The 20732-nt window shown below is 44.9% G+C and overlaps 1 long non-coding RNA gene across 1 annotated transcript; it reads right to left on the reverse strand.

Annotated features, from left to right (window-relative positions):
• Positions 1-5049: 5049 nt before the first annotated feature.
• LOC141407578 (uncharacterized) lies at positions 5050-6961 on the reverse strand. Its single transcript, XR_012417183.1, has 2 exons — positions 6530-6961; positions 5050-5323 (listed from the first exon to the last, which is right to left on the reverse strand). It is a non-coding gene; the product is annotated as an uncharacterized lncRNA (long non-coding RNA).
• Between the last annotated feature and the right edge of the window lie 13771 nt (positions 6962-20732).

Raw genomic sequence — 20732 nt, forward strand, 5'->3', positions numbered from 1 at the left:
TGGTCTGGGATCAAAGTAGAACATCTAGCCTGTAATCCCAGCACTTTGGGAGGCTGAGGGAGTTGGATCACTTGAGGTCAGGAGTTCGAGACCAGCCTGGACAACATGGCAAACCGTGTCTCTACTAAAAATACAGAAATTAGCCAGTCATGTAGCCCCAGCTACTCGGGAGGCTAAGGCAGGAGAATCACTTGAACCTGGGAGGTGAAGGTAGCAGTGAGCCAAGATTGCACCACTGTGCTCTAGCCTCAGCCTCAGCAACAGAGCAAGACTCCCTCTCAAAAAAAAAAAAAAAAAAAAAAAAAAAAAAAAATTAAAAATTAAACATCCACCAGAGAAGCAAACCATCACCTTGCTGATATTTAACCCCATTTCATGGCATAATTGGAATAACATATTTTATGATAAAAGACCACTTTCTCACCAGGAAGGAAAGACAGAATGAGCAGGATAGAAACCCCCCTCCCTGCTTCTGTGCACGTCAGCTGTAACTGCAGTCATTTATGCTGGAGGCGTGTTTGGCACCACCCCAAAGGGCAGAACCTTCTGGGCCCAAAAAAGCCAGGATTAGAGAAAGTCTAGCTTTCCCAGTCTATCCAGAATTTATTCCTTCCAGTGGGCTCCTGGTCTCACTGACTTTAAGAATGAAGCTGCAGCCCCTCAAGGTGAGTGTTACAGTTCTTAAAGATGGTGTGTCTGGAGTTGTTTGTTCCTCCTGGTGGGTTCATGGTCTCGCTGACTTCAGGAATGAAGCCTCAGACCCTCGCGGTGAGTGTTATAGCTCATAAAGGTAGTGCGTCCAGAATTGTTTGTTCCTCCCAGTGGGTTCATGGTCTTGCTGACTTCAGGAATAAAGCTGCAGACCCTTGTGGTGAGTGTTACAGCTCATAACGGTAGTGTGGACCTAAAGAGTGAGGAGCAGCAAGATTTATTGTGACCAAAGCTTCCACAGCATGGAAGGGGACCTGAGTGGGTTGCTGCTGCTGGTTCGGGTGGCCAGCTTTTATTACCTTATTTGGCCTTGCCCACATCCTGCTGATTGGTCCATTTTACAGAGCGCTGATTGATCCATTTTACAGAGTGCTGATTGGTGCGTTTACAAACCTTTAGCTAGACACGGAGCGCTGATTGGTGTGTTTACAATCCTTTAGCTAGACAGAGAAGTTCTCCAAGTCCTCACCCAACCCAGAAGGCCAGCCAGCTTCACCTCTCATTCTCTCCTCTAAATAGGATACCCCAACTGCTGCTGGAAATTGGGTGATGACCACTCTAGCTACTTCCTGCTGGATAGGGGTGAAGAAGGGGCCCTGTAGCTGAAGTGTCCTCCAGAGGGGAACTCTTTAGGCCAGTGAAAGGGCCAGTGGGTTGGTCCAGGGGTCCTCAGTAGAAGTTGTTAGTTGAGCTCATTTTGGGTTCCATTTGTAAGACCATCTGTAGCTTGATGGCCTCAATTCTAGAGGAAGCAAATTTGACAAGGAGGTTAAAAATACAGGGCCCAAAGGTGAGTAATAGCAAGATGGCTGCCACAGGACCTAGAAAGGGGAGCCCAGTTCTAAGGCTCGGGTAAGTGCCACTAGTTCTGCTAACTGGATGCTGGTCCCTGAGGGAAGAGGCTTACTTTCAAGTATGGTTACATCACTAACTATGGCATAACCTGCCCTTCGTATCCCATTCTCCACAAATGAACGTCCATCAGTATATAGGTTAAGGTCAGGATTAGCTAAGGGGACTTCTAAGAGATCATCTTGGGCAGCATAAGTCTGGACTATAATGTGTTGGTAGTCATACTCGATTGGTTCCCCATCCTCTGGGAGAAAAGTGGCAGGGTTGAGAGCCACACACGTACACATTTGAAGCACCGGTCCCTCGAGGAGTAGTGCCTGGTATCTAAGTAGGCAGTTGTCTGATACCCATAAACTTCCTTTGGCACCTAGTATGCCAGTTGCATCATGAGTTGTCCAGACAGTGAGATCCTTTCCTTGTATTTTGATAGCCTCTGACACTAAGATGGCCACCACTGCAACTACCTGTAAACAGTGAGGTCAGCCTTTTGCTACTACATCAATTTTCTTATTTAGGTATGCCACTGGTTGTGGGGTTGTCTCACGAGTCTGAGTAAGGACTCCAAGAGCTATCTCTGCTCTCTCTGTGATGTGTAAAGAGAAGTTTTGTCCTGTGGGAAGGCTTAAAGCTGGAGCTTGTACTAGGGCCTGCTTTAAAGTTTTGAAGGCTGTTTCTGCCCCTGGTTCCCATTCTACTAGATGAGTATTTGCCCTCTGGGTCTCTTTGATTAGAGTATAGAGTGGTCTGGCCATCTCACTGTATCTGGGGACCCATAGTTGGCAAAAGCTGATGATTCCAAGGAACCCCTGCAATTGTTTTGATGTCTTAGGGAAAGGATAAGCCAGTATAAGCTGTATTTGTTCCTTGCTGAGGGCCCTGGTCCCTCTGGCTAAGATTAGGCCTAGATATTTGCTGTAGGCAAAGCTGGGCCTTTGATCTAGATGCCTTGTACCCTTGATTAACTAGAAAGTTCAAGAGATCTAGAGTAGCCTGCTGGCATGAGGCTTCTGAATTGGTAGCCAAAAGTAAATCACCCACATACTGAAGGACCAGGGTGTCTGGACTTGAGAAATAGCCTAGATCTTGGGCCAGTACCTGACCAAATAGATGAGGGATATCCCTAAACCCGTGGGGCAAGACTGTCCATGTAAGCTGGGATGTGTGGTCTGTGGGATCCTCAAAGGCAAAGGGAAACGGGGAGTCAGAGTGCAGGGGAATACAGAAGAAGGCATCCTTGAGGTCCAGAACAATGAACCATTCTGCTTCCTCTGGATTTAAGGAGCAGGGTATAGGGGTTGGGTACAACTGGATATAGAGAAATTACTGCCTCTTTGATGAGTCTGAGATCTTGCACTAGTCTCCACTGACCATTCGGTTTTTGTACTCTTAGAATTGGGGTGTTGCAGGGACTGCTGCATTTCCTTACTAAGTGTTGAGCTTGCAAATGTTTAACAATATCCTGTAATTCTTTATGAGCTTCAGGCCTTAAGGGATATTGCCTTTGATAAGGAAAAGTGGTGGGGTCTTTTAGCCTGATTTGGACTGGGTGGGCAATTTTTGCCCTTCCAAATTGTCCTTCCAATGCCCACACTTCAGGGTTGATTACCTCCTCAAGTAGGGTACAACAAATGGGTAACTCGTTCCCCATATTCATGTAGATAATAGCTCCAGCTTTGGCTAATATATCCCTCCCTAATAAGGGTGTGGGACTTTCAGGCATAACAAGAAAGGCATGTGAAAAAGAGCAAAGTCTCCCAATTACAGCTAAAGAGGTGGGAGAAATACGTGGTTACAGGCTGTCCCACGATTTCTCAGATGGTAACGGACCTTGAGGACAGTCATCTGGGACAGGAGATTAACGCTGAGAAGGCCATGCCGGTGTCCAGGAGGAAGTCAATTTCCTGGCCCTCAATGGTTAAACATACTAGGGGCTCAGTGAGGGTGATGGCATGAGCTGGCTCTTGCCCTGGGCATCGTCAGTCCTGTAGTTGGATCATCTGGTAGGGGGCTTCTGGTCCAGAGAATCTTTGTCCTCTGGGGCTGTGTGCCTTCCAGTTATTGCCTCAGCATAGCGGACATGGATGAGAGGGTGGCTTGTTTCTCGTTGGACAATCTTTAAGGGCCCTTGCAAACCACACTGGTAATAAGCCCCACCAGGTGATTGGCCTGCTCCATTTTCTGTCCTATCTGGACCACCAAGATTTGTTTATCTGAGGGCCATGACTAAGGCTGAGGCCTTTCTCTGATCTCACTTTTCCTTTTGGGCCTGTTCCTCTTGGTCCTGTTCCTCTTGGTCCCTATTATAGAACACTGAGGTTGCCAGGTTTAATAATGCCTCCAGATTTTGTTCAAGGCCCAGGGCTCACTTTTGGAGCTTTCTTCTGATATCTGCGGCTGATTGGGTAATAAACTTATCTTTTAGGATCAATTGACCCTCTAGTCAGTCAGGTGACAGCGGAGTATATTTTCTTAAGGCCTCCCATAGCCACTCAAGGAAGGCAGGATTTTCTTCCTTTCCTTTCCCTCAGTTACGGTGGACATCATTGAATAATTCACGGGCTTTTTCCTAATTCCCCCTAGTCCTTCTAGAACACAGGTCAATAGATGTTTACGACTCCAGTCCCCGTGATCTGAGTTGAGGTCCCAGTGGGGATCCATACTGGGGACGGCTTGCTGACCGGTAGGGAATTTGTCCCTTTCTTTGGCTGTCATTCTGTCATTTACTTGACTAAATTACCAGGTATCTCCAAACTCTCCGGCTGCAGCTAAAGCTGCATTCTTTTCATTAAAGGCCAAGGTTTGATCTAACAATAGCATGACATGTCTCCAAGTGAGATCAAGGGTTTGCCCTAGACCCTGTAGGACATCTATATACCTATCAGGATCATCTGAAAACCTCCCCAGATCTACCTTGATCTGCTTTAAATCATAGAGGAAGAAGGGGACATGTACCTGGGTTGGGCCAAATTCCCCTCCCCCTACAGCTTGGAGGGGACATAACCAATAGCCCAGGGGTTTTTGTGGTCCCTTGGAGATTTCTTTGCTTGTTTCCTTCTGGGTGGGGGAAATTGGAGGAAGCATTTTTTTTTTTTTTTTTTTTTTTGAGACAGAGTCTTGCTCTGTTGCCCAGGCTGGAATGCAGTGGTGCGATCTTGGCTCATTGCAACCTCTTCCTCCCAGGTTCATGCCATTCTCCTGCCTCAGCCTCCTGAGTAGCTGAGACTACAGGCGCCTGTCACCATGCCTGGCTAATTTTTTGTATTTTTAGTAGAGACAAGGTCTCACTATGTTAGCCAGGATGGTCTCAATCTGCTGACCTCGTGATCTGCCTGCCTCAGCCTGCCAAGGTGCTGGGATTACAGGTGCGAGCCACTGTGCTCAGCCTGGAGGAGGCTTATTAATAGGAAGGGGAGCTATAGGGAAGCTAGGATATGGGGGTAAGCTGAGAGGTCGTCCTGTAAGATATAAATTGCAAGCTTTGCATAGTTGTGTATTCTCCTTCAATGAAAAGAAAGCTTGGACATAAGGTATTTCACTCCATTTGCCTTCCCTCTTACAGAAAAGGTCAAGCTGCAGGATAGTACTGTAATTTATACTTCCCTCAGGTGGCCATTTTCCCCATCAGAGAGAGAATATTGGGGTCAAGCCGTAGTGCAGAAAAAAATAAGCCACTTCTTTTTCAGGATTTGTGGGTCAAATTGGTCCCAACGGCTTAGGATCATTTCAAGGGTGAGCCTGTTGATGCCTGAGTGTTTCCCATCTGAAAGACAAAATCACCCATGGTTTTGGTTTGTATCTCCCCCTGCCCAAGAACCCACAACAGTCCCTGGATCCTACTGATCGGAATAGTTGCACTCACAGATGCAGCAGCAGAAACAACCCCTGCCCAAGAACCCACAATGGTCCCTGGACCCTTCTGATAGGAATAGTTGCGCTCACCGGCGCAGCAGCAGAAACACCTCTTGCCCAAGAACCCGCAACGGTCCCTGGACCCTGATGATCAGAATAGTTGTGTTCACTGACGCAGCAGCAGAAACACTAGTTTTCCTCCTAGACCACAAGGAGGACCGAGGAAGGTCGGGTTTAGTGGCCCTTACCAACACATTCTCGAAAACCTTTTAGAGTCCTAAGTGTTCTCCTGTTAGTATTGGGACCTTACCACTGTCCTATAAAGATGTTATGCCCCAAAAATGAAGTGGAGGGCCATATCCTGAGGGAGGGAAGGGATCTCCAGGGTTGGAAGAGTGATGCCTTTTGTCCTCATTTGAATAGGAAGGATACCATTTCTGAGGCTCCCCATATCCTAGCTTCAGGAATAGCTTTTGTTAGGCCTGCTAGTCTGAGGAGGGATCCTAAAATTCCAGATAGTCCCCCGCCCTGATGGGGTTTTGGGCAAAAATTATGTCTTTCTGATTGGTGAGCCTGGGTGCTTAAAGAAGGTAACAGAGTCCTGAAGTTTATACTAGAAACCATTCTTGTAGGAGAAACTAGAAAAGCACCAGAGACAGGGAGTGGATTTTAGAAGTGAGACTAGCTTTGGAGAAGAGAGGTGAGAGGAAGTTTGTCTGATAGGCATTAGGACCCAGTAGGCAAGGGTCAGGATACATAGGATAGATGGGTGAGTCTCGCTTGTGCAACATGACTTTGAGAGTTCTGCTCATGGCTGCAGGGTCAACCAACTTGTTATCAGGACCCAGAGCTATATGGCTTTCCTCTCTGTCAACCCTCGGCTCAGCCCAGAAGTACAGGAAAAGCAGAAGCTGGTTCCAGGCAAACTAACACTCCCAACTCCAAAGAGTCAGGGATTGTTAGAGAGCCCCTTCCCAGAAAGCCTGACACCCACATCTTTAGTCCAGAGGCTGTGCTAGTTGCTTTTAACTGGCCAACAGGTGCCTGGTATTTAGCCCCCAAATTCTAAGGAAAAATAGGACAGAATAGCAAGTGAAAGGGGTCCAATGGTACTCACTGCTTGGTGAGTGTCCCTTCGTGGTGGGCAAATTGTGTCTGGAATTTATTACTTCCGGTGAGTTCTTGGTCTCGCTGACTTCAAGAATGAAACCACGGACCGTCTCAGTGAGTGTTACAGTTCTTGAAGATGGTGTGTCTGGAGTTATTTGTTCCTCCCGGTGGGTTCGTGGTCTCACTGACTTCAGGAATGAAGCCGCAGACCCTCGCGGTGAGTGTTACAGCTCGTAAAGGTGGTGCATCCAGAGTTGTTTGTTCCTCCCGATGGGTTTGTGGTCTTGCTGACTTCAGGAATGAAGCCACAGACCTTCACAATGAGTGTTACAGCTCATAATGGTAGCGTGGACCCAAAGAGTGAGCAGCCGCAATAGTTACTGTGACGAGCAAAAGAACAAACCTTCCACAGCGTGGAAGGGGACCCGACCGGGTTGCTGCTGCTGGTTTGGGTGGCCAGCTTTTATTCCCTTGTTTGGCCCTGCCCACGTCCTGCTGATTGGTCCATTTTACAGAGCGCTGATTGATCCATTTTACAGAGTGCTGATTGGTGCATTTTTACATAGTGCTGATTGGTGTGTTTACAAACCTTTAGCTAGACACAGAGCACTGATTGGTGCATTTTTACAGACTGCTGATTGGTGTGTTTACAAACCTTTAGCTAGACACAGAGCACTGGTTGGTGTGTTTACAATCCTTTAGCCAGACAGAAAACTTCTCCAAGTCCCCACGTGACCCAGAAGCCCAGCTGTCTTCACCTCTCACCAGGGTGGACCTGACCTCCCTTCCCTTACCAACTCCTTGTATTCGACTGAGGAGAGAGCTGCCATTCTCCAGGTACATTTGGGGGGTGGGGGACTAGTCCATGACACTGGTGGACTGGGTGGGGGCAGGGAGACCCCAGCTCATCATCATGGCTTTTGAGTCTGTGAATCCATCACTCTCTGGGCCAGTGCAGGGGAGCACCTACCCCCACTCAACTCTACCTACCTCCGGATAGCTAGGCAGGGATCGTGTGTGTGTGTCTGTGACATTCTATTTTGACTTGGTCCTCATTCTCACATCTCCTACAACCATATTTATTTATTTATTTATTTATTTATTTATTTATTTATTTATATGTGGAGTCTCGCTTTGTGGCCCAGGCTGGAGTGCAGTGGTGTAATCTCGGCTCACTGCAACCTCTGCCTCCCAGGTTCAAGCGATTCTTCTGCCTCAGCCTCCTCAGCAGTTGAGACCACAGGTGTATGCCATCACACCAGGCTAATTTTTGTATTTTTAGTAGAGATGGGGTTTCACCATGTTAGCCAGGCTGGCCTTGAACTCCTGACCTCATGTGATCCTCCCTCCTTGGCTTCCCAAAGTGCTGGGATTACAGGTGTGAGCCACTGCTCCCAGCCTCGTACAACCATTTAAATTATGCAGTTCTCATTGTGTCCTTAATTACCAATGATTATATTTCTTGTGATTTTTAAAAATATAACACATCTATCATTGACTTTCCTTCCTGTAATGAAGTGATCCATTCTGACATTTTCTAAACATTCTTCAAGACGCTTTTTTTGTAAGTTGCCTCTTCTGGTTTCTGAAAATTTTACTTCCACCTGGGTAGGAATTTTAACAGAAATCCCTATGCCTGCTTTTCTTTTTAATGTGACTAAAGCAGAATGTAAAGTCATAAAATAGTTCCTCTTTCATCATTTCTAGCCACTCTGCTTTCAGTGACAATTGTGAGGCTGTTTCAGACTATATCAGCATTGAGACTGTTGTTAAATTCAGAGAATGATAAAGGTGGAAGCACTTTAAAACTACGTGCACTATGCATTTGTGTTTTGCAGGACCATATACATTGTTGCCTGAAATTATACATAATCTAATGAAAAACAGCTAGAGGATGCAACAATGACTTTTACTGTTTTTCTTTTCTTTTTTTTTTTTTTTTTTTTTTTTTTTGAGACAATCTCACTCTGTCACCCAGGCTGGAGTACAGTGGCGCAATCACAGCTCACTGCAGCCTTGACCTCCCGGGCTCAGGTGATCCTCCCACCTCAGCCTTCTAGGTAGCTGGGACTACAGGCACATGCCACCACGCCCGGCTAATTTTTGTATGTTTTGTAGAGTAGGGGTTGCACCATGGTCCCTGGGCTGGTCTTGAACTCCTGGGCTCTAGTGATCCGCCCAGCTTGTCCTCCCAAACTGCTAGAATTATAGATGTGAGTCACTGCACCTGTAATTTTACTGTTTTTCTAGTGGTAATTGCCAAACTACTCACCAAATAATTTTTCTACTTCATTTTTTTTTAAACATTCCATTCCCTTCAAACTATTAATTAAAAAACAATCCTTGGACTGTCTTACACTTTTACTTTTTTCTTTGTGTCTGCTTTGTAATATTCTAATCTACTCCATTTACTCCTTCTAAGCTTTTCTTTTCTTTCTTTCTCGTTACGTCACCCAGGCTGGAGTGCAGTGGCACAATTATGACTTCACTGCAGCCTCAACCTCCTGGGCTCGAACAGCCCTCCCACTTCAGCCTCCTAAGTAGCTGGGACGTACAGGCATAAGCCACCACACCTAGCTAATTTTTAATGTTTTTTGTAGAGATTGGGGTCTCTACAAAAGACCCCAGGCTGGTCTCAAAATCCTGGCCTCAAGCAATCCTCCTGCCTCTACAGCTGGTCTCAATCTTTTTTTTTTTTTTTTTGGACAGAGTCTGCCTCTGTTGCCCAGGCTGGAGTGCAGTGGTGCAATCTCTGTTCACTGCAACCTCCACCTCCCAGGTGCAAGCGATCCTCCCACCTCAGCCTCCTGAGTCACTGGGACTACTGGCATGTGCCACCAGGCCCAGCTAATTTTTCAAATGTTTGTAGAGATAGGATCTCACTATGTTGCCCAGGCTGGTCTCAGACTCTTGGGCTCAAGTGATCCACCTGCCTCCATCTCCCATGTGCTAGGATTAGAGGTGTGAGCCACCATGCCTGGTCTCAATCTCTTATATAGGGGTGTTAATGTTCATGATCGTGAACCTCTGCCTCATACGCTGTAATTTTCATTTCTTCCCCACGTTCAAATGTGGCTATGCCATTTAGCAGTCTTTTGTTGTTGTTGTTGTTGTTTGAGACAGAGTTTCGCTCTTTCACCCAGGCTGGAGCGAAGTGGCGCAATCTCGGTTCACTGCAACTTCTGCCTCCCAGGTTCAAGCAACTCTCCTGCCTCAGCCTCCTGAGTAGTATCTGGGATTACAGGCACGTGCCACCACACCTGGTAAATTTCTGTATTTTTAGTAGAGACGGGGTTTCGCCATGTTGGCCAGTCTGGTCTCAAACTCCTGACCTCAGGTGGTTCACCTGCCTCGTCCTCCCAAAGTGCTAGGATTATGGGCGTGAGCCACCACACCTGGCCTCATTTAGCTGTCTTAATTACAAGCAACAGACACTGAGTTAGGCGGATAAAGCAGGAAAGGAATTTATGACGAGGCTAATGGGAAGCTGCGCTGGGAAGGCAGAAGGACTCAGCTTGAGGCTCAGCTTCCAGAAACAATGTCCAAACCACACTGCAAGCCTGGCCTGTGAGGACACACCTGCCAGGGCCACTGGGCACCGGACTCCACAGTTAACACCACTGCCTCTTCTGGGCCCCAGACTCACAAGGTAGCCACTGCTGGAGCCTCATCAACATCTTTGCTGCCTCCACCTCAGACAAAGCAAGTTTCCCTTCCTGGGTCAGAACTGTCTGAGCCCCAGTCCAATAAAAGAGCATCCGATTGGCAGAGCTCATGTCACAGATCTTTGTTATGTGACCCTGGGAAAGGGAAGTGGACTCACAACATGAGTGAGAAATTCCCAGGACACAGGAAGAACCTTCAAAAGATGCTGTGTGGCCAGGAACAGTGGTTCATGCTTGTAACTCCAACACTTGGGGAGGCTGAGGCAGGAAGATTGCTTGAGTCCAGGAGTTTGAGGCCAGCCTGGGCAACATAGCAAGACCCCATCTCTACACAATATTTAAAAAAATAACTGGACATGGTGTTCTGTGCCTTTAGTCCCAGCTACTTGGGAGGCTGAGGCAGGAGGATTGCTTGAGCCCAGGAGGTAGAGGTTGTAATGAGCCAATATGGTACCACTGCACTCCAGCCTAGGTGACAGGGTGACCCTGTCTCAAAAAATAAAAATGATGCTGGGTGGCCATGGATGTTAGTGGGGACGCTGATCCCATGTGGATATGTGATGTCCTCAGAGACCCTGTCGTCTTACCTGGCACCTGTTTCTCATTTCTCTTTTGCATCATCTTTTTTTTTTGAGACGGAGTCTTGCTGGAGTGCAGTGGCGCAATCTCGGGTCACTGCAACCTCCACCTCCTGGATTCAAGTGATTCTCCTGCCTCAGCCTCCAGAGTAGCTGGGATTATGGGCTTATGCCACCATGCCCAGCTAATTTTTGTATTTTTAGTATAGACACGGTTTCGCCACATTGGCCAGGCTGGTCTCAAACTCCTGACCTTGTGATCCACCCACCTCGGCTTCCCAAAGTGCTGGGATTACAGGCAAGAGCCACCAAGCCCGGCCAGTCTAAAATTTTTTGGGTCCTTTCCTTTTCCTCCTACTATAAAGGTTGTGGACTTCTTAGAATAATGGCTAAAACCTTTTGACAGAGACCCTTAGAGAATTGATAGAAAGTTCTGGATTTTCTCTTCAGAAAAATGCACACAAAAGGTGAATTTTGTGGATGGTTTCAGGAGGTTCAGGGGCCCCCAAAAGCTCCCCCATAGGTTCCCTAGGTTTAAGACTCCTACCCTCAAAGAGGTCTGTGACTCAAAATAAGATCAAGAACCATAACTCCAAAGTGTTCCACAAGCCCTGTTCCATTTAACAAATGTTGTGCTGCTCCTCAAACATCAGACAAACCTGGGTCACAGTCCTCTCACTGCTACTAGCTGTGCAATGCAGGCAAGTGACTGAAGCCAAACATTAGTTTCTCCACCTGCTAAATGGAAATGACAATACCAACCCAGCAGGCTAGTGTCAGAGTTTTCAATAAAATAACCCGTGGAAGCACGTTGCACAGTGTCCTGTCCATAATGGAGCTTCAAAACCTTAACACGTCCTGCCTCCTTCCTTTCAGCCCCTTAGCTGTGCCTTGGATCTTATTCCGTCTCCTGGAAGTGGTCTCCTAGGTCATCTATTGAGGATTGTCTATTCTCCTTCAGTCTCTCTTTTAATTTTTTTTCTTTTTTGTGGCTGGGCCTCACTCTGTTGCCCAGGCTGGAGTGCAGTGGCATGAGCATAGCTCACTGCAGCCTCAAACTCCTGGGCTCAAACGATCCTCCCTCCTCAGCCTCCCAAGTAACTAGGATCACAGGTGTATACTACTATGCTCAGATAATTTTTAAATTTTTTGGAGAGATGGGGTCTTGCTTTGTTGCCAGGATGGTTGTGAACTCAAGTGATCTTCCCGTCTCAGCCTCTCCAAGTGCTGGGATTATAGGCGTGAGTCACTTTGCCTGGCCCAGTCTTTCTTTTTAAGAGAGTGAGCTCTGCCCCTTGTGATGAGCTCTGTTGCCTGGAACAGTTTTCAGAGCCTCTGCAGAGCTCAGCTGAAATAATCCCAGAACACAGGTACGGTTCTCAGGCTGTTTCCTCGGAGACTCCAATGCATCCTTCCTTCCCTCTGATCAAAAGCTTGGTGCTGGCCTCTTCCTTGACCTTCAGTCTGCACCTCCCCTGGCTCCAGAAACAGTTGCCTCTGGAGCCCCTCTGTTAGCTGCCACTTGCCTGGCAGCTAGATGAATCAACTCAGCGTTACTCTTAAAAGCCACTCACCTACGGCCCCCTTTCAATTCCAAAACAATTATTGGAAGCGTCTTCAGTGCTCCCCAAAGGGATCAAACTATTTTCTCTCCAGAACCTCTTCTCTCTTATGGGAAGAAGATCTAGTTTCATAGGGCTGGAGATGATGGGAAACCCCCAATCCATAATCTTAGCACTTGTGGTAGTAATGGACGCTATGCAAATATGAATACAGTTTATTTTTATTTTTTAGTTTTGTACAGATGGAGCCTTGCTATGTTGCCTAGGCTAATCTCAAAGTTTTTAGAAAATTTTTCTTTTATTTATTTATGTATATTTTTGAGACAGGGTCTCACTGTCACCTAGGCTGGAGTGTAGTGGCATGATCTTGGCTCACTGTAACCTCTGCCTACCAGGATCGTGATTCTCCTGCCTCAGCCTCCCAAGTAGCTGGGCTTATGGGCACCCACCACCACACCTGGCTAGTTTTTGTGTTTTTAGTAGAGATGCAGTTTCACCATGTTGGCCAGGCTGGTCTCGAACTCCTGGCCTCAGGTGATCTGTCTGTCTCAGCCTCTCAAAGTACTGGGATTACAGGCATGAGCCACCACACCCTACCCAAATATGGTTTTGGAGAAAAAGTGAGATGCCTTTGAGAATGCTAGAAGAGTATATGGGCCTCCTTCAAAGGTTGCTCTTTCTCTTTGAGGGAAAGTCCTGGGAAGCCTTGCCCAGGGCTACATGTCCATTAACAGCCTGCACTTAGGACAAGAATGTGCCTCACAGGGTGTCAGCCTGGGCCAAATTCAACCCCTAGCTGTCTTATTTGGCTTCTGTGAGGGTGATGTGGGCTGTTCATTTAGTACCAAAACCTCATATAGAGTCCTTGCTTGGCGCCGTGGGAGATTGGTTCCAGGACCCCCGAGAACTCTATGGATGCTCAAGTTTCTGATATAAAATGGTATAGTGACTAGGAGCAGTGGCTCATGCCTGTAATCCCAGAATTTTGGGAGGCTGAAGTGGGAGGATTGCTTGAGCCCAGCAGTTAAGACCAACCTGGGCAACATAGGAAGACCCCTATCTCTACACAAAATTTTTTAAAAATTAGCTGGGCTTAGTGGTGCAAGCCTGTAGTCTCAACTACTTGGGAGGCTGAGGTGGGAGGATTGCTTGAGCCCAGGAGGAGGAGGTTGCAGCGAGCCAACCGCACCACTGCATTGCAGCCTGGGTGATAGAGTGAGGTCTCATCTCAAATAAATAAATAAATAAATAAATAAATAAATAAAATGGTGTAGTATTTGCATATAACTTACACACATCCTCCTGTAAACTTTTTTTTTTTTTTTTTTTGAGATGGAGTCTTGCTCTGTCACCCAGGCTGGAGTGCACTGGTGCAATCTTGGCCCACTGAAACCTCCACCTCCCAAGTTCAAGTGATTCTTGCGCCTTGGCCTCCTGAGTAGCTGGGATTACAGGTGAGCGCCACCACTCCTGGCTAACTTTTTTTGTATTTTTAGTAGAGACGAGGTTTCGCCATGTTGGCCAGGTTGGTCTCGAACTCCTCACCTCAGGCAATCTGCCTGCCTTGACCTCCCAAATGCTGGGATTATAAGTGTAAGCCACTGCGCCTAACTGCTAGATTATTTATCATACCTAACACAATGTAATGACTATATAAATAGTTGTTATGCTGTGTTGTTTATTTGTATTGTTTTATTTGTTTACTTTTTAAGGGACAGTGTTTCACTCTGTTGCCAAGGCTGGAGTGTAGTGGGATGAGCATAGCTCATTGCAGCCTTTTGAGGCTGGCCTCAAACTCCTGGCCTCGAGTAATCCTCCTGCCTCAGCCACCCAAAGTGCTGAGATTACAGGTGTGAGCCGCTATGCCCAGCCTGTATTATTTTAAAGTGTTGTATTGTTACTTTTGTCATTTTTTTCTGAATATTTTCAATTCACAGTTGGTTGAATCTGTGGATGAAGAACACACCCAGTGGGTGCACACTCTGTGATATTATTCATAATATCCTAGAAAGATGATATTACTCTTAATATTACAGTGGGTATACACCCTGTGATATTAGCAGTAATATCCTAGGGAGATGTTACTCCTAGTATCATACTGTGTATACACCTTGTGATATTATTTGTAATATCCTAGGGAGATATAACTCTTAATATCACAGTGGATGTACATCCTGATATATTATTCATAATATCTGAGGAAGTCAGTGCTATTAATATCACAGTTGGTATACACCCACTGTGATATTGGTCATAATATCACCATGTGACATTATTTGTAATATCCTAGGGAGTTAGATATTATTCCTAATATCTCATTGGTTGGAGATCTTTTGATATTATTCATAATATCTTAGGAATATAGATATTACTCCTAATATCACAGTGGGTGTACACCCTTTGTGTACACCCTTTGATATTATTCACAATATTCAAGGGAGATTTTACTCCTAATGCCATAGTGGATATACATCCTGTGTTATTATTCCTAATATCTTAGGGAGATATTACTCCAAAGAACACAATGGGTGTACACCATGTGTGTACACCCTATGATATTATTGGCAATATTCTAGGGAAATATTACTCCTAATATCACAGTGGGTGTACACTCTGTGATATTATTTGTAATATTCTAGGGAGATACTGCTCATAATGTAACAGTGAGTGTACACCCTGTGATATTATTCAAAATATCCTAGGGCAATATTACTCCTAACATCACAGTAGGTACACAGCCTGTAATATTATTGATAATATCCTAGGGAGATATTACTCCTAATATCCCAGTGGGCACACACCCTGTGATAATATTTGTAATATCCTACTCCTAATATCACAGGGCATGTGCCCACTGTGATAGTAAAAGAAATATCTTCATAAGATATTAAGAGTAATATCACAGAGTGTGCACCCACTGTGATATTATTCATAATATCCTAGGGTGATATTACTCCAGATATCACAGTGGGTGCACACCCTGTGATATTAGGAATAATATCATGGGAAGATATTACTCCTATTATCACAGTTGGTGCATATTATACATAATATGATAGAAAGATATTACCCCTAATATCCCAGTGGGTGAACATCCTGTGATGTTGTTCATAACGTCCTAGAGAGATATTACTCCTAATATCACAGTGGGTGCACGCCCTGTGATATTATTTGTTATATCCTAGGGAGATATTACTCCTAACATCACAGTGGGTGCACACTATGTGATACTACTTGTAATATCTTAGAAAGATATTACTTCTCATATCAGAGTATGTGCATACCTTGATATTATTCTTTTTTTTTTTTTTTTTTTTTTTTGAGACGGAGTCTCGCTCTGTCCCCCAGGCTGGAGTGCAGTGGCCGGATCTCAGCTCACTGCAAGCTCCGCCTCCCGGGTTTATGCCATTCTCCTGCCTCAGCCTCCCAAGTAGCTGGGACTACAGGCGCCCACCACCTCGCCCGGCTGGTTTTTTGTATTTTTTAATAGAGACGCGGTTTCACCATGTTAGCCAGGATGGTCTCGATCTCCTGACCTCGTGATCCGCCCGTCTCGGCCTCCCAAAGTGCTGGGATTACAGGCTTGAGCCACCGCGCCCGGCCCGATATTATTCTTAATATCCTAGAAAGATATTACTTCTAATATCACAGAGGGTGCACACCCTGTGATATTATTTGTAATATCTTAGGGAGATATTACTCCTAATATCACAGTGGGGTGCACACCCCATGATATTATTTGTATATCCTAGGGAGATATTACTCCTAATATCATAGTGGGGTGCACACCCCATGATATTATTTGTATATCCTAGGGAGATGTTACTCCTAATATCACAGTGGGTGCACACCGTGTGATATTATTTGTAATATCCTAGGGAGATATTACTCCTAACACCACAGTGGGTGCACACACTGTGGTATTATTTGTAATACCCTAGGGAGATATTACGACTAGTATCAGAGTGGGTACACACCGTGTGATATTATTTGTAACATCCTAGGAAGATATTACTCCTAATATCACAGTTGGTGCACACCATGTGTGTACACCTTGTGACATTATTTGTAGTATCTTAGGGAGATATTACTCCTAATATAACAGTGGGTGCACACCATGTGAGTACAACCTGTGATATTATTGGCAATATCCTAGGGAGATATTTCTTTTAGTATTAGAGTGAGTTCACACAACGTGTGTATACCCTGTGATATTATTCATAATATAGTAGGGAGATATTATTCCTAGTATCACAGTGAGTGCATACCGTGTATGTACACCCTGTGATATTATTTGTCATATTTTAGAGAGATAGTACTCCTAATTATTTGTAATCTCCTAGGGAGATATTACTCCTAATATCACAGTGGGTGCACACCATGTGTGTACACCCACTGTAATATTATTCGTAATATCCTAGGGAGATATTACATCTAATATTACAGTGGGTGCACATCCTGTAATGTTATTTGTAATATCCTAGAGAGATATTAATGCTAGTATCACAGTCAGTGCACATCCTGTGATATTATTCATAATGTCAAGAGAGATATTACTATTAACATCACAGAGGGTGCACACCCTCTGATATTATTCTTAATATTTAAGGGAGATATTACTTTTAATATCACAGGGGTGTACACCCTATTATGTTATTTGTAATATTCTAGTAAGATATTACTCCTAATAGCGCAGTGGTTGTACACATGGTGATATTATTTGTAATATCCTAGGGCTATATTACTGCTAATATCACAGTGGGTGTACCCCCGTGATATTATTTTTAATACCCTAGAAAGATATTATTCCTAGTATCACAATATGTGTACATCCTGTGATATTATTTTTCATATCCTTCTGAGATATTACTCCTAATATCACAGTGGGTGTAAACCCTGTGATATTATTCCTAATATCCTAGGGAGATATTAATCCTAATACCACCATGGGTGTATACTATATTTGTACACCCTGTGATATTATTAGTAATATCCTAGGGTGATGTTACTCCTAATAGCACAGTGGGTGTATACCGAGGGATATTATTCATAATATCCTAGGAAGATAGATATTACTCCTTATAGCACAGTAGGTGCACCCAATGTGTGTACACCATGTAATATTATTCACAATATTGCAGGGTGTGCACACTTTTCTTTAATATCGTTTGCAATATCCAGATTGCAAGAGGATGATATTACTTCCTATATCACAGAGAGTGCACACTGCCCTGTGTTATTTTTCACAATATCCAGGAGGTGAGAGGATGATATTACTCCTAATATCACAGGGAGTGTACACCCTACTGTAATATTGATCGCAACATCCAGGGAACGAGAGGATGATATTACTCCTCTCGCAAAATGTGTACACCAACCTGTGATATTCGCAATATCCTGGGGGCGAGAGGATGACATTACTCCCAATACCGCAGGGAATGCACCCTCTCCCCCCTCCCCGTGATATTGTTCACAATATCCAGGGGGTGAGAGGATGATATTACTTCTTATACCGCAGAGGGGCACACCCCCTGTAATATTGTTCTCAATATCCAGGGGGTGAGAGGATAATATTACTTCCAATATCGCAGGAAGTGCACAAACACCTGTGATAGTTTTCATAATATTCAGGGGGTGAGAGGATGATATTACTCCCAACATCTCAGGGGGTGCACAGTACCTGTGATATTGTTGTAATATCCAGGAGCGAGAAGACGATATTACTTTTAACATTGCAGGGCGTGCACACCCCCCTGTACTAATGTTCACAATATTCAGGGGGTGAGAGGATGTTACTTTCGATATCGTAGGTGGTACACACCCTCCTGTGATATTGTTCACCATATCCAGTGGGCGAGAGGATGATATTGCTCCCAATATCGCAGGGGCTGCACACACCCATGTGATAATGTTTGCAATATCCAGGGGTCGAGACAATGATATTGCTCCCCATATCACAGGGGTGCACACCTTTCTGCAGTATTGTTCGCAATTTCCAAGGGTCGAGAGGATATTACGCCCAATATTGCAAAGGGTGCACACCCCGCTGCGATATTGGTCACAATATCCAGGGGGCGAGAGAATGTTATTACTCTCAATATTGCAGGGGGTGCACACACCCTTGTGATATTGTTCGTAATACCCAGGGGATGAGAAGATAACATTACCCAAAATTTCGTGGGAGGGCCTAATCCCCCCTTTGATATTGTTCGTAATATACAGAGGGGGGAGAATGATATTACTCCCAATATCGCAGGGGGGTACAGCCCGCTGTGATATTGTTCCTAATAGCCAAGGCAGGGAGGAGATGACATCACTCTCAATATCGTAAGCACCCTGTGTGTACACCACCTTGTGCTATTGTTCATAATATCCAGAAGGAGAGAGGTAATATTACTTCCAATATCGCATGGGGTGTAAACTCCTGGTAATATTGCTTACAATATCCAGCGGGGGAGAGGTGGATACTACTCTTAATATCGAAGAAGGCGTACATACCCTTGTGTTATCGTTTGTAATGTCCAGGAGGCGAGAGGATGATATTACTCCCAATATCTTAGGGGCTATACACCCGTCTGTGATAGTGTTCATAATATACAGGTTGCAGGAGGAAGATATTACTCCCAATATTGAGGAATGTACAACCCCATGTGATATTGTTCACTATAGCCAAGAAGCGAGAGGATGATATTAATCCTGATATTGCAGGGAATGTACATCCGACTGTGACATTGTTCACAATATCTGGTGGGAGAGAGGATGAAATTACTTCCAATATCGCGGAGAATGTACACACCCCTTAGATGCTGCTCGTAGTATCCAGGGGAAGAGAGGACGATATCACTCCCAATATGGCAGGCGGGTGTGCACCCTCCGCGATATGGGGAGTAATATCATCCTGCTCTCCCCTCCTGGGTATTAGGAACCAAATCACAGTGTGGGGGGTGAACACCCCCCGCGATATGGGGAGTAAGATCACTCTCCTCTCCCTCTCTGTATATTACGAACAGTATCACAGGGAAGTGAACATCCCCCGCGACATGGGGAGTTGTATCACACTCCTCCCCCCGCCCCTGGTTACTAGGAACCATATCACAGAGGGGTGTACACACCCTGCGGTATGGGGAGTCATATCACCCTCCTCTCCTCCCTGGATATTACGAATCGTATCACAGGGGGGTGAATACACTATGTGTTTACTTTATTAAGAGTAATGTCATCTTCCCCCTTGATGTTACAAACTATCACAAGGGGTGTACACTTTTTGCGATATTCAGAGTAATATCATTCTCTCTTCCCCTGGATATTAAAAACAATATCACAGAGGTGTGTACATACAATGCGATATTACGAGTAATATCATTTTCCTCCCTAAATATTAAAAACAATATCACCCGGGTGTGTCCTTCATTTGCAATAATGGGAGTAATAGCATCTTCTCCTCCCCTGGATATTAGAAAAAATATCATCGGGGGGGTGTACACGCCCTGTGATATTCAGAGTAATATCATCCTCTCTTTCCCTGAATATTAGGACTAATATCAAAGGAGAAATGTACACTCCCTGTGTTACTGGGGGTAATATCATAGTCTCCCTCCCTGGATATTAGGAACAATATCACAGGGTGGGTGTACAACTGCTGCGATATTGGGAGTAATGTCATCCTCTCCTCCTCTGAATATTAGAAACAATATTACAGCGTGGGGCTGTGCATGCCCTGCGATAATGAAAGTATTCCTCTGATTATTAGGAATAATATCCCAGGGGTAATGTACACCCTCTGTGATATTGGAAGTAATATCATAGTCTTTCTTTCTGGATATTAGGGACAATATCACAGGGTGGGTGACAACCCCTGCCTTATTGGGAATAATATCATGCTCTCTTTTCATGGATATTAGGAACAATATCACTGGGGTATTGTGCACCCCTGCAATATTGGGAGTAATAATATCATCTCCTCCCTTCCTGAATATTAGGAACAATATCACAGGGAGGGTGTACACCTTCTGTGATATTGGGAGTAATATCATCCTCTTCCTCTCTGGATATTATAAATAATATCACAGGGCATATGTACATTTCATGCTATAAAGGGAGTCATATCATTTTCTTTTTCCCTGGATATTATGAACAATATGGTAGCAGGGGTGTACACACCCTGTGATATTGGGAGTAGTATCATTTTCTCCTTCCCTGGATATTTGGAACTATATTACAGAGGGACTGTACACCCTCAGTGATATTGGGAGTAATATCATTCTCTCCCACCTTGGATATTAGGAGCAATATCCAAGGAGGCTGCACACTACCTGCGATATTGTGAGTAATATCATTCTCCTCCTTCCTGGATATTAAAAACAATATCACAAGGGGGATGTACACTTTGCGATATTGGGAATAAT

This window comes from Macaca fascicularis, chromosome 8 (genome assembly GCF_037993035.2).
Source record: "Macaca fascicularis isolate 582-1 chromosome 8, T2T-MFA8v1.1".
NCBI classification, from domain to species: Eukaryota; Metazoa; Chordata; class Mammalia; order Primates; family Cercopithecidae; genus Macaca; species Macaca fascicularis.